The sequence below is a fragment of the Capricornis sumatraensis genome, chromosome 3, assembly GCF_032405125.1.
Source record: "Capricornis sumatraensis isolate serow.1 chromosome 3, serow.2, whole genome shotgun sequence".
In the NCBI taxonomy this organism is placed as follows: domain Eukaryota; kingdom Metazoa; phylum Chordata; class Mammalia; order Artiodactyla; family Bovidae; genus Capricornis; species Capricornis sumatraensis.
Window position 1 is genome coordinate 60252341 of NC_091071.1, and position 6731 is coordinate 60259071.

Here is a 6731-nt window from a genome sequence, read left to right on the forward strand (position 1 = left end):
GCTAACAACATTGATGGCTATATTACTTTAAATACTGGCTATCTTTGTTTATGATGAATATAAATATTGAAGATGCTCCTTTCTTCCTAATAGTGCCTGGATTTCAATGGCAGCTATGTTGGTAGTGTTGTAGTCTGTTACCCAACTCAGGGCATGGATCCTGTTGAAGGCTACAATAGGACATGCAGGAAGAAATTAGGCTGTGTTCTAGTCCTAATTGTGTCTCATAGGAGCTGTTTGGCCTTGCAAGTACCCTCATTCCAAAAATAAAGGTATACCAATTGGTGTAAGTCAATCTTACATGTGGCTGTGAGGTTTAAAAAGCTATACAAATACCAAGGCATCAAAATACAAGACAAGAGTATCACCTCTACCTCTGTTTCCATCTGGAATGAAGGCAAATATGGAAAATCACCATGGAAACAGAAGACATTAGAAATACAAAGTGTGGCAATGATAGCCTCAGAACTTTATTTCCTAACTCTGTCAAATTATATTTGACAAAAAATATCAGACCAAAACAAGATGGAATTAGCAGGAAAAAGGGGCTGTTGCTTAGACTTAGAAATGCTAACATACAAGCACAAAACAGTAGGAAAAAGCAAAGCAGTTCATGTGAAACAATCTGCAGTGATTAGTTGACCACATGCTTAATAAGAATATTGTGAAAAGTTTAGTTTCCTTCGGTCTGATAGACTGCTGCTGCTAAATCGTGTCCGACTCTGTGCGACCCCATAGACGGCAGCCCACTAGGCTTCCCTGTCCCTGGGATTCTCCAGGCAAGAACACTGGAGTGGGTTGCCATTTCCTTCTCCAATGCATGAAAGTGAAAAGTGAAAGTGAAGTCGCTCAGTCGTGTCTGACTCTTAGCGACTCCATGACTGTAGCCCACCAGGCTCCTTCATCCATGGGATTTTCCAGGCAAGGGTATTGGAGTGGGGTGCCATTGCCTTCTCTGCTGAGATAAACTACCCTGGTCAAATTTCTGGGATGTTTAAGAGATACATCAAAGAGCGACTTTGCTCAATTTAGCAGCCCTTCCCCCTTAATTCAGGCTTCCCCCATGACTCAGCAGGTAAAGAATCCACCTGCAATGGAGAAGACACAGGAGATGTGGATTCAATCCTTGAGTCGGAAAGATCCCCTGGAGAAGGAAATGGAAACTCATTCCAGTATTCTTGCCTGGGAAATTCCATGGACAGAGGAGCCTGGTGGGCTACAGTCCATGGGGTTGCAAGGAGTTGGACATGCCTGAGCAACTAAACACACACATCCCCTTAATTCAAGAGAGATATCTAAGGCCTGTCACATGTCCAGTAGAGGCTGGCAGTGTCAGGAAACTGTGATCTACAGGAAGAGTGGAAGGAACAAAGGTTAACTTTAGGAATCAGACCGGTGAAAACTCTTACTAGCTGTCTTCAGTTATCTAAAGGATTGTCAAGTGTTGTTATAGGCTTTATGTTCACTCTGTGCCATTCCAGAGAGCAGAGCAGGAATCAGTGGGTATAAAAAAAAGCAAAAAAGGAGGCAGACTGTTGGTTCACAGAAACTACTTTATAATAATACCTCAATCTGTACAATACTAAGAAGGGCCATTTGGTGAGAAAGAAAGAGCTCTATTGCTGAAGTTTTCAGCCGAGACTGGCTGCAATCTGTTAGGGAATCTATACAACACACTTTTGCTTTAGGCTGGTCCTTAAGGTTATTACCAACTCAGAGATTCTATGATTTTATTAGAAATTTGTCTTTATTTCCAAGACTATAGTATGTCCAAATGTTTATTTTTACTTCTCTTATTACATAGATATCCATAGACTGTTTGCAATAGAAGGTATATTATTTTTCTGCCGACAGGGCATCTTGCAGAAGCTAGTCAGCCCTTAAAAACTGCTGATTTACCATCTTAGAGGTTTCTTTACTCCACAGAAGTAATTTATTGCATACAATTATGATATATAATATCTCCAGCTTATTAAGAATGAAAAAGCCATGTTTCTGTACTATTATGGTTGAGTTTTCTACCTTAGAAATGGTTAATGTTCATAGTTAAGGTTACCATGGTAACTATAACTCAATTCTTTGTGACTATAAATTATTTTTTATTCCTATATGTTGACTTTGATTTTTTATATTCATGTGATACCTAGCTATTCAAAGTGACAAACTATAATCTCTCTGTAAGATAAGCTAAATAGGTTAAAGATCTTTCCCCTTCATGATTATAAAAGGAACTATTTGAAGTAGATAGTTACTAGGAGCTAGAATAGAAAAATTAGTATGTTGTGTGATAAGGGAGTCAAAGCAGAGGGTCATGGTAGATTATAGCATGCACTGTAGTGAAAATAAAGTGACCACAAACCAGTGAAAGTATATTGTAGGTAAAATGGATAAACTGTGATTAGGGGTAAAAAATGCCTCAGCTGTATACAAGTACTTCCTCTTTCTATGCCCATGGTAACATTAATAATTAATGATGGCACTTTTTAAAATTAATCTCAAATAAGTCTTCAGATCCTTTACAGCATGATATTTTAAGAAGTGACTATTAATTGATCTCAGATTTTCTCAATTCTCATTTCTCCCAGAAATACTTTAATTGTGAATGTAGAAAATGCAATAGTTTCCATAAATTTTGCATAGATCAGATTCTACTCTTCCTGGGATAGATCTAGGCAGTTGGTTGAGGGATTTACTAAAGGAACAATGATTTTGACATTAGTGGTTCCATAGCAACGATGTTCTATTGAAAAGATAAGACTTAGAAGGGATTCCTAGATGTGGCACTGGGGCAAAAACTTAATTTCTCTGAGTTCTAATTTCTTGATGTATAAAATGTACATAGTAACATCTATCAGTGTTTCAGAGGAAAGCACATTGGACATTTTATGACAGGTGCTCTATACTGGGCTAAGAGGTGAAGGGAAATGTACACTTGTCAAGTCAGCTAGATCAACTGAACCAATACTGATGGTTAATGAGGTCTGGACTGTTGCAGTCACGTTATCTTCATATTCAAATAACTATGAAGTTTACACTGTACATGTTGTAGTTTATGCTGTACAATGCAAAAGAACTTGGATTAAATTTAACTAGAAATTAAGTTTGAATTATTATAATTTGTTTAATTTTCCTAGCTAGGTTGAAATTTCCCAGAGGACAGAAATAACATTTAGATTTTGTGTCTGTGAAAAGTGCCTTGTATTAATAAGATTTGAAAAATCTTTGTTAATGTAAATTAAAAAGTTAGTGCTAAGACATAGGAAGAATAGTTTCAAGTGAATATAGCCTAAACTATATGCAAAAATAGAGGCTAATGCTCCTGGTTAGAGAATATCACAGCACAGGCCTAAACTATAGCATGATGAATATAGCAAATTAATAAAATACCACTATAGAAGACTATGGAAAACTGGAGGGAGAGTGGTTAAAATCCATTTCCACAAATTAACAAGTAACTATTTCTGTTATATTATCTTGAATTTTCTAAAATTATTGAATATCAGATTAGGCTATCTATAGAAATAATACACTCCCACCTAGGTATTGAAAAATGCCAGCATTTTCTTAGAGTATTATCTAGACCATTCTCAACATCATGTTTATTAATATGTATTCCTTTGGGCTATAATTAGCATATTACATGTAGATACGTCTGCTTTTAAATGTTAGTAGTATATTTTGTTGCTGTTGTTGGTTTAGTTGGTAAGCTGTGTCCAGTTCTTTTTGCGACCTCATGGACTGCAGCCTGCCAGGCTCCTCTATCCACAGGATTTCCCAGGCAAGAATACTGGAGTGGGTTGCTATGTCCTTCTCCAGAGGATCTTCCCAACCTAGGGGTCAAATCCGTGTCTCCAGCATTGATAGGTGGGTTCTTTACTGCTGAGCCACCAGGGGAGCATAAAAATCCAAATGTCTACAAGTGGGAGAGACAGACTGTGGTATATCCATGCCACGGAATACTCTCTCTCTCTCTCTCAGTTGCTAAGTCATGTTCGACTCTGCAATTACAATGGCCAGAGTCTGCCAGGCTCCTCTGTCCCTGGGATTTCCCAGGCCAGAATACTGGAGTGAGTTGCCATTTCCTTCTCCAGGGGATCTTCCTGACCCAGGGATTGAATCCACAGATACTGCATTGGCAGACAGATTCTTTACCACTGAGCCACCAGGGAAGCCCAATAATAAATTACTAAAAATTATGTTAATAATATTAACAAGAATGAAAATATCTGGAAAGCTATATATTATCAGATTGGGAAAAATAATTGCAATAGCACAAGAACATTAATTTCTAAAATGCTATCAGGTTAAATTCATGTGGACTGAAGACCTATGGGTGAAGATAATTATGAAAAGAAAACTTAGAAAGGAAAAGTGCAATAAGAAAGAAAGCCATATCTGGCTGAAAAGCTTAAGTATTGCAAATGTTAGAAGGGATTTCTCTTTTCTCCCAAACAGGTCCTTAGTCAAGGAGAACTATGAGACAATAAGAGTGAATCATACAAGACTAATCAGAAATAATAAACAATGACCAGAAAAAGGTGGATCAAGATTGGCAAGGATTATATTGCCAAATGGCAAGGATTATGACAGTATTACAGACCTAATCAGAGAGGCTACTTTAGTTCAGGATCATATCTATTTTTATAGGTAGCCCTGTATAGTTTTACTATCTGGTGTATGCCTACTGAGATTTGTCCATAATGATTTTACTTAAAAATAAAGTTTCATTTGACAGAAAACAACAAAATTCTGTAAAGCAATTATCCTTCAATAAAAAAATAAATTAAAAGAAAGTTTAAAAAAAAAAGTTTCTTCTGGGTATTTTATCACCAGAGTGTTTACAAGAGTTTTCTAGGTTTCTAGATAGGATCAAGAATTGTAAGCAGTCTCATGGTTCTATCTGATCACCTGATCACAAGGTTCTGATACACCAATAAGTTGACATTAAAACTCATAAAACCCATCACTTGTGAAAATAGATTTAATCAGGTGCCTTGCTTTTGTTAAACACTGTAGCATCATTCAAGTTCTGAGTTTTCTTTAGCTCATCACTGCGTAGATATAGTAGAACTATGTGACTCTTCAAAACAGTAGAAATTTTTAAGTAGTAACATTTTCTTATTACAAAAGTGTTAAATGTAGCAACTTCAGAAATGAGACCAAAAAAAAGAAATAAAGAAAATCACACCGCAGTTCTGCCTTCCCAAGACAGAGCCACTGGTTGACATGCTTCATGAGCAACAGGCCCAGGTCCTTCTCATTTACCACTGTACCCATGGTGAAGATCCCAGTGCCTGGCATGTAGCGCTGGTAATAATATCACTAAATAAAATAAATGCTGTTAAATAAAATAAATGTTGGCATTTTGGTGTATGCCCTCTTAGAATTCTTTCATATGTAAATATTTTTGAAAACTGAGATCATAACATGCACATTTGAATCCTGGAACATAACTGAATTCTGAACACTAATCTTGGATTGAGAATACATTCTCTTTTTCCAATAAGATTTTGCAGATTCAGAAAGTATGAGAATTAGAATGGAACTCAGTGTATTTAGTCCAAATTTTCATATTAGATGCAAAGGAAAACTTACAGTGGTGAAGAGGCAAAAATGGGCATTGCAAAATCTAGGCCTCTGGATTTTTAGCCAGACTTTTTCCTGCCATATAATATGACTCCTACACAGTATCTTAATCCAAGCTTTTTGAAACTGAAAATTCATACTTCTTCAAGAATTTTGGTCACCTAATTTTCAGTATTTCTTTGAATACTTGTCACTCTGATATAAATTTAAAAGTGAAAACTATAAAACACTTATGAAAGAAATCAAAAAGGACGCTAATAGATGGAGAAATATACCATGTTCATGGATCAGAAGAATCAATATAGTGAAAATGAATATACTAACCAAAGTAATCTACAAATTCAATGCAATCCCTATCAAGCTACCAGCGATATTTTTCACAGAACTAGAACAAATAATTTCAAGATTTGTATGGAAATACAAAAAACCTCGAACAGCCAAAGCTATCTTGAGAAAGAAGAATGGAACTGGAGGAATCAACTTGCCTGACTTCAGGCTCTACTACAAAGCCACAGTTATCAAGACAGTATGGTACTGGCACAAAGACAGAAATATAGATCAATGGAACAAAATAGAAAGCCCAGAGATAAATCCACACACATATGGACACCTTATCTTTGACAAAGGAGGCAAGAATATACAATGGAGCAAAGACAATCTCTTTAACAAGTGGTGCTGGGAAAACAGGTCAACCACTTGTAAAAGAATGAAACTAGATCACTTTCTAACACCGCACACAAAAATAAACTCAAAATGGATTAAAGATCTAAATGTAAGACCAGAAACTATAAAACTCCTAGAGGAGAACATTGGCAAAACACTCTCCGACATAAATCACAGCAGGATCCTCTATGATCCACTCCCCCAGAATTCTGGAAATAAAAGCAAAAATAAACAAATGGGATCTAATTAAAATTAAAAGCTTCTGCACAACAAAGGAAACTATAAGCAAGGTGAAAAGACAGCCTTCTGAATGGGAGAAAATAATAGCAAAGGAAGCAACTGACAAACAACTAATCTCAAAAATATACAAGCAACTTATGCAGCTCAATTCCAGAAAAATAAATGACCCAATCAAAAAATGGGCCAAAGAACTAAATAGACATTTCTTCAAAGAAGACATACGGATGGCTGACAAACACATG